This window comes from Perissodus microlepis, chromosome 3, assembly GCF_051167445.1.
Source record: "Perissodus microlepis isolate ML-2025 ecotype Zambia chromosome 3, ASM5116744v1, whole genome shotgun sequence".
NCBI classification, from domain to species: Eukaryota; Metazoa; Chordata; class Actinopteri; order Cichliformes; family Cichlidae; genus Perissodus; species Perissodus microlepis.
Genome location: NC_140463.1, coordinates 32130823 through 32138766, shown reverse-complemented (window position 1 = coordinate 32138766; position 7944 = coordinate 32130823). Strand labels below are relative to the sequence as shown.

Below are 7944 nucleotides of genomic sequence, written 5' to 3'. Positions count from 1 at the left end.
AGCATACGAATAAAGAAACTGTAAAAATGTTAGTCCTGCGTGGGATTTGGGTGAGTCAAGTGCTGCATAGATGACTCTTTCATCTGGCCAATCCACAGTTAGCATCACCCTGGTTTTCTAGATAAAAAGCCAAACTACTTTTCCCATCGGAAAACAAATTGAAGATACATACATGTATACATGTATGTAGGGAAACCCACCATGTGGGCCAGTGGCGCAATGGATAACGCGTCTGACTATGGATCAGAAGATTCTAGGTTCGACTCCTGGCTGGCTCATTTCTTGAATCCAGAAGAATCTTAAATCCTTGCTTTATGGCTCCTGATAAAAGCAAGTGTTTTTATCACATTACATCATCATCGAAGATTAGATTTCCATACCAAAAGAGCAAAATTTCCAGTTTTGTTACTATAATATCATCAGGAGTTAAGGAACCAAACTTCTCATGTGTGTACATCTTATGTCATCAATAATTATGACTTCATCATGTTGCCTAGCAACTACCTAGAAACACGCTAACAATACAGATTTTTAGCATTTATGCATCTATATCAACTGATTTAATTTTATGGCAGTAGCATCTCATTAATAGCCACTAAAGTTGTGTTATGCTATATAATATACTATGATAGTATCAATTTTCCTTGCAGCCATATTGCAATGGGTTAAAATTACCCGTTTTTAGCATCTACCATCGATATTTTTCTGCTTTTCTCAGTGTGATGAAGTATATCAGCCTGTGGTCTTAAATCATGAATACAAATTAATAAATAAAAGTTTCAGTAACTATTTTGCCAAATGCTTTCAGACTTTGCAGACACAGTTTTGGTGCAAAAATAATTCCTTTTCCTAAATGTGTGTCAGCCGATCCAAACATCTGTCAAAACAGTTAACAAGCAATCAAAAAGATTAAATTTATAATTAAGTATTTAGCTGCATGCGACCCATATGGGAAAAAAAATCAGTAAGAAATATTTGTGTTTGATGTATATTTTGTGTTCAGTGTCTGTACTAGACTTTTATTCTGAAAGAGTTACTACTGCAGATAAGGGATAATTGTGCTCTTTTTCAATGTAGGATGACTTAATCTTTATTCCGGTCATTTGTTCCTATAAATCTGCACTGCCTCTTTGATTAACTTGCACAAAGTGAGCGCTAGAAAGTTGGTGTAATTCCTCGACCAACTTTGCAGACCTCAGATGACCAGTACAGCCACCAAACACGAACAACTCCACAGCTATCGCGTTCTTCAACCTGGCCCAAAAGCGCAACGACAGCAGCTGAGCCCCCTCCCTCCTCCGCACGCTCGCACCCTTAATCAAGGTTGGAAGATGCATTTGGTGAATTCAGAATTTCAAGCACCTCTCTACTCTACCAGTGTCTCGACTTCGCCTGATTAAAATGATAGAGGGGCTGGAGAATGTTTGATCTCCAAATCAATTTACATTTAAGATTCAATTTTGCACCTGCAAGACTTTGATTTTGGAACTTTACGCCTTCCCCCCGTCTTGCGAGGACGGAGATTAATCTACACCAGCTGTTGAAGGAAATATTGTTGATTTTTTTTCTCTCTCCTCTCTTTTACTCACAAATAAATTCAAATAAATTCTCACAGATGAATCAGCCTGTGTGATATGTTAAACTATTTTTTCCCCACTCGATTAAAAACGTGCCTTTAAAACTTTGTCTGAGGTGAATATTAACACGGAGTGTGATCTAAGACTATCTGCTGCTTACAACTAATATACCCAGGGACACACATAGATGAGAACATGAAAACTCTCACACTCACATGCACAAAGAACAAAGAAGCAATCCAGGTCCTTTGAAGCATAGAGGGAGTTATTTATTTGGAAAAAAAAAATCCAAAGGGGTGGAATGCAATCGATGCTGAGAGGTGAGAGAAGAGGAACTGTGGGTGCAACAAACAAACAACAGGGCCCAACACTAAATCAGAGCTTACAGTCTTAATGTACACCTCCAGGGGGACATATCTGTTTTAGAACAACCCCAATGACTTATTGATCCTGGAATTGAATTACCCGTGCCCTCTCCCCCTTTATACAAGCCCACAATATTAAGACATGTTTGATGTTTGCATGCATTTAATTAAAACAGTTCTCAGGAGAAACACTTTAAGAGCTCTATTTGCAGTGTTTCAACAAAAAAAAGAAAAGAAAGCAAGCTTCACTTCATTGCTTCATGATTGCAAAATTATTAATAAATAAAGTTAATACTATAAAGCAGATATCCAGTTAGTCCTTCAGCTGAATTGTGGGAGGAATGTAATTGCACTGTTTTATTTTTTAAGTATATTTTAAATGTTCTATTTTGTCAGCTTGGAGCTAAATTATAGTTCTACCTCTAAAAAGAAAAATAATCGCAAAGCGGTGTTTTCCATCATGGAATAAGTAGTATGCTTAGACAATGATTAAAAAAACAGAGTTTCTTATTTGTTTATTTAATGCAGTTTGGTTTTGGCATGGACGAGATTTACAGATTTTTATGTCAAGGATGCTTTTGATTGATTTTTCACTTTTCCTACCCGAATGCAGACGTTAGATTAGACTGAAAGGTTAAAGCTACTTTGGAGTAAATATTCCTGTCAAGTTGACTTGACAGGGATTTGATTTGCAGTTTCGCTGGGAAATGTTGGTGAATTTAAAGCATGTTACAGAATATCATAACTAGACTGAGAGGTCTTCAGCCATGATTGTAGCTCTGCGCTCTTTGCACTGACAAGCTGCCAATAATAAAGCTAATATGATGATGTTAAGCAGGTAATTACCATGTTCACCATTTTAAAGTGGCGTGTTTTAAGCCAAATATTGCTGAATAATGTGTAATTATTAGTCAAGGCAAGTAGGCAAGTAAGTCAGGGCTGGCTGGAATTTGTTTCATGAACGTGCAGTAAAAAACAGACTCATAAACATGAAGCAATCATTTTGAGTAAAATTCAGAGGTTTATTTATTCAAATAACTTATCAATAAGGAGAATGTGCTTGGTATACCGTAAACTCAATTTATAAATGTTGAGGAATTATTATTTTCCAGATTTATTCAATTGTACTTACATACAAACTCGTGTTAAAAAATTTGGGGCATAAATATTGTTTGGGGAGAAATACGATGAATTAAAAACCACAGTTCATCTGGGGGATGTAACGGGGATGGATGGAAATTTCCTTTCACACTAGACCTGTCTCTCTCATGGTGAATTAAAAGCAACCAAAGAAATTACGATATATCATCTGCCAATTACAACATTAAGCACAAAATTCAGTGCTAATCTCTCTTGTTGTGAGTTAAAATTGCGACATTACTGTGGCAAAAACAAAAGAACGATGTGTAAGATATTCCTCTTGCAAAAGGACTACAAAATCCCCTTAAAATCCATTCAGTGCTTTTTATTTTAGTAGGTGATGGACAGACCTGTCATTGGAGTCACATGTCAACCTGCACATACTTTTACAAATTTGCAGTATGCATACATTAATGAATTCTACATGTGCAACTGCTTAACAAGAATAACTTATGAATACGGTAAATATGTGTTCTTTGAGATGCCGCTGGTGTGATAGAAACATGCACACGCTGTCCCTTGACGCTGGTGCTTCGATGCGCCAACAGCAACGATGTTGGAAGGTGAAAGATAACCGTCCCTTTTTTAACCTTCTAGGACCTGGCGTCCACATATGTGGACATCACATTTTGGGCTGTCTAGACCAAAATACACAATTTTGCTCCACAAGGGCCCGATATCCAATTACGAGGACATTATACTGCCACTGTTCTATTGAAATTTAAAACGAATGTCCTCATATGTGGAGCTTATTTTTCTCAGAAACAAAAATCAGGTAAAAAACAAACAAAAAACCATCAGGTAATTCTTTGGTTTTACATTCATCAGGTCCCAATCAGCCCAAATAGCAAAGAGAAATTAAAAATGCCATAAAAGAGTTTGGGTCTTAGGAGGTTAAAGAACGATAATGTCTGCATGAGCAGACTGGACATGCAGGTCGCGGTTTGTGTTCCATTTGGGAACTTTATTCAGTTCAACCTTTTATCAGGTGGGAATCGGTATTTGATATTTGGTAGCTTTAGTGGTCTACCTCTCCAACCTGTCTTCCCCATGTGTGAGGTTTGTGCATTGTATGTACGGTCGGAAGTTTAAGGTGGAGCTGGTTGCCGGCAGCCTTAACCCAATAAAGCATTATCAATCAATCAATCCAAATTACTGCCCCTCTCCTCTGTTTTAGGTCATAGAACTACATGGGTTTCTCCCAGCCAATCAACAAAGATCATCTATCCCCCTAAACCTAATCTTATCTGTATAGCAACTTCATTGACCTTGATGGAGATCTTGTAATAGAATAATAGAAATAATGACATAATCTTGTAATAGATTAATTTAGAATTTCCCAGTATTTTAATGAGTACCCTGTAGAGGGTTACCGGAAGATTAAGTTACATTTTTTTTCCTTTTACATCATTAGTGCTAAACATTTTTAGCTAAACTGCCACACTTACCCAGAATGTTTAAATGTGACACAAAGGGGTCCTTTGTAAACATGCATATGTAAGCAGTTCAGAGTGGCAGACTCCTCTCGCTACAACCCACCATGTCACTGCACAGACACAAAAGGAGACCATATGTGTATCTGTGAGATGCCAGCTGCCTTGACAAAAAGGCAGTGTTTGACTGGGAATGAAGCAGGCTGACACATCATGACATACATGCTCGAGGAGTCGGCCTGTTTGCTGTGTGGACGGTGCTTAAAATGTCGGCATGCATGCCCTTGTCATCATTGGCAGGAAACATAACTTTCATATTCACCCATCAAGACATGCAGAAGTGAAAATTATGAGTTTTATGTAGTTTATATATACACAAAAATGTTTATTGTAAAGACTTTTATTCTTGAAAGGTGCAGAGTAGGCTGATGTTCTGGAAATGTATGGAGGATGACAGTTAATAATGTGTATAGGAATTACAGGAACCAGGAGTTGTGTTATCTTTAAAAGTCAACCCACTGTCAAAACTCTGCACGCAAAGAAAGAGCAGATGACCACAGAGTCCTAATAATCTCCCAAGTTAGCAATTATCCTCGCAGACAGATGTTGTACTGGAATGATGACAGAATGTGTGGGTGGCCATAAGGCTGTCTTATGATCATGGCTGTGCAGTAAAGAGTATTGGGTCTTCAAAATCTAACCCATTTGGAGCATTAATGCACACAGAAAATATTACGAGTTGTGAGGTACAAGTGTGGCATCTCGCTGACACTTTGAATATCGTCAATATTTGCCTCTCTCCCTCCTGGGAACACAACAAATGCCTTGCCAACAAAGCTATCAGTGTTTTGTTGAAAAGTTAAGTTGCCTAATGGAAGCGCCAGAGAAAAGGACGCACAGTCACCATAATCAATAGGGTTCTTCCTACGAGATGGGTGAATGTGAGCCACAAATTTCGTGCCAGCCTGGCCGTTTGCTCCTTAGATCTGTCAATCATCAGTACTGAGGCTGAGGACAACGAGGTCATGCAGTGTATAGGTTTTTCTTACCATGATTAAAGTAATAACTTTTTTTAAAGACCTTGTCTGAATGATGAAATGGCTGCATTTATTGGCCACCCACCAATACCAGTGTCAAATGACTCTTGTTTTAGGTTGACTTTAAAATGTTCCCCAAAGGCTCGTGTAAGCCAAAGATTTAAACTGCATTATTTATTAAGTATTGTAGCAATACTTGAACATCTATCACTGATTCTAAGGAGCTTGGAAAGAAAAGCGTCTGGACTTGTTTAGGTTTCTTGAAGATGTGTCACCTCTCATCCGAGAAACTTCTTCAGTTCTAAGAGCAACTGTTGGAGAGTCCCAGATTTAAGCTCTGTGGGAGTGTCCCCCCCAAGAGGGTCATGGACCCCCTATTGATCCTCTACCTAATCACACGAGCCAAGGTGTGAAAACGGGTGTGGGTCAAAATCAGCCAAGGATTCAGGTGAACCCATTGTGAAACATAGCCCCACCCTATCGTGTGATTTACTGAGGTCAAAGGGCCCAAGATGTGAGTGGGTGCTGAGCAATGTTCCCTCTAAGCTGTGCGCGTGCGCAATCGTGTGCTGCTGACACGGTCTCTGCGCCCAGAAAATTTGCGTTGCGCACAAAAAAAAAATCTAACCTGAATTGCAATTAAAATAATTATGTTAACAATTCATTCTGTTTTGCAGTGTGAGTCAGCAAGTGACCGGTGACTGGCTGCTCCAGCCAATGATGCGATTCACATTCATATATATACACAGCTAATAAACGTCGTTGACAGCCTATGACAGCGTCCTTACGTGCCGACACCGGTGTTTTAGCGAGCAAAGCGGCATCGCTGATGTGGAGTGAAGCCACGTTAATGACGACATGTACAATCATTGGAGATGTGAGCAGGACAGACGGAACAATTGAGTGTGTGGACTTTATAGCAGTTTTTAAATTGTGTTGATAGGTCACGTAAAACCAGAGTTATGATAAAAATATGCAATGTTTGGTTTTCTTCCTGAATACTATCGTTGTTTATATTTACTGCGGGAAGAAACGGTAAAAACTGCGTTTTATAAGGAAAGCGCTCTCCGCCTGTGAGCAAAGACAAAACCAAAACCCCACCCTTTCCTATTGGTGGAAAAATGTACCATGTCGACGAATCAAAAAATTATACGGCAACATGGCATTTAGCTGTTTAAGAAGGGGGAAGTTTTAGGAGTGACGGCGGTGTTTTGAGATCTTAGAGATTTGCGACGTTTAGCGTGTGTGGAGTTTAAAGTTAGTGTGTTGTCTTGTGTAGTTAGTGTGTAGTGTAGTTTTGTTGTGTGTGTCAGAACAATGAGGCGACTGCTGAATGTTACAGGTGTTACAGGAGTGATACATCTCCTGTTGTCAGGCCTGCAGGTATCAGGCTGTTGTTCTCCTTTATCTCATAGTGGACAGAAATTATTTTTTGGAGTGGCACAAATAATTTGTGTGGCATCAAATTTGATGCAGAACAGCTGATTGTTCTGTAAATAGTTTGAAATCTTTATTTAAAAAACGCCTTGGCTGCATTTTTAGGTTAAACAGCTGCAAAAAACTTTGTTGTTTGCAAAACTCAGTAACTTTTTTGAAGTAGTAACTATATAATTAATTGTCCAACATTGGTTATTATATACTGTATTTTGCAGACAGAGAGTTACAGGACTCTCTCCCAGACCACAGACTCATAATACAAGTCAGAGCTTAAAAAAAATAAGAAAGTTGTGTTTTTAAAATTGGAGTTCAAGTTATTTTTACTTCCAATAGTGTTAACATGCTACACAGGTCATGAACAAGATTTAATTTTCATTGTAAGTGGGCTAAAGCAGTTAATTAAAAGTAGTCTAACATAAATGCTGTAATTTGATTATTTTAATTAACCATGTAACTTGGATGGATTCGATGCTGGCGTGACCACAGTGCACACGTCTGCTGTTGCTCACAGTGGTCCAAAGGATCGCTCAGGGAGTTTGTGTGTTCGCTCAGACACATGAAAAATTAGAGCGAACATTGGTATTGAGGCATCTGGGAAGGGATCTCAAAACTGGATTATAGATAGCACACAGTTGGTGTCGTAAACCACCGCCTCCGTTCAAAGATGGTTGTTCACAGTGGACATAGATGGCTTCTTTCACTCCTCTTTCAAACCATCTGTCCTCTCTGTCCAAAATGTGAACATTGGCATCCTCGAAAGAGTGACCTTTGTCCTTTAGATGCAGATGGACAGCTGAGTCTTGTCCCGTCGAGGTGGCTCTTCCATGTTGTGCCATGCGTTTATGAAGCTCCTGTTTGGTCTCTCCAATGTAGAGGTCTGAGCATTCCTCGCTGCACTGCACGTAGTGTATGCTGTACAGTGCAGCGCGGAATGCCAATGTTCACGGAAATACAG

At 39.0% G+C, this 7944-nt stretch overlaps 1 non-coding gene across 1 annotated transcript; it reads left to right on the top strand.

Annotated features, from left to right (window-relative positions):
• Nucleotides 1-205: 205 nt before the first annotated feature.
• On the top strand, nucleotides 206-278 carry trnah-aug (transfer RNA histidin (anticodon AUG)). Its single transcript has one exon. It is a non-coding gene; the product is annotated as a tRNA-His (tRNA).
• The last annotated feature ends 7666 nt before the right edge of the window (nucleotides 279-7944 follow it).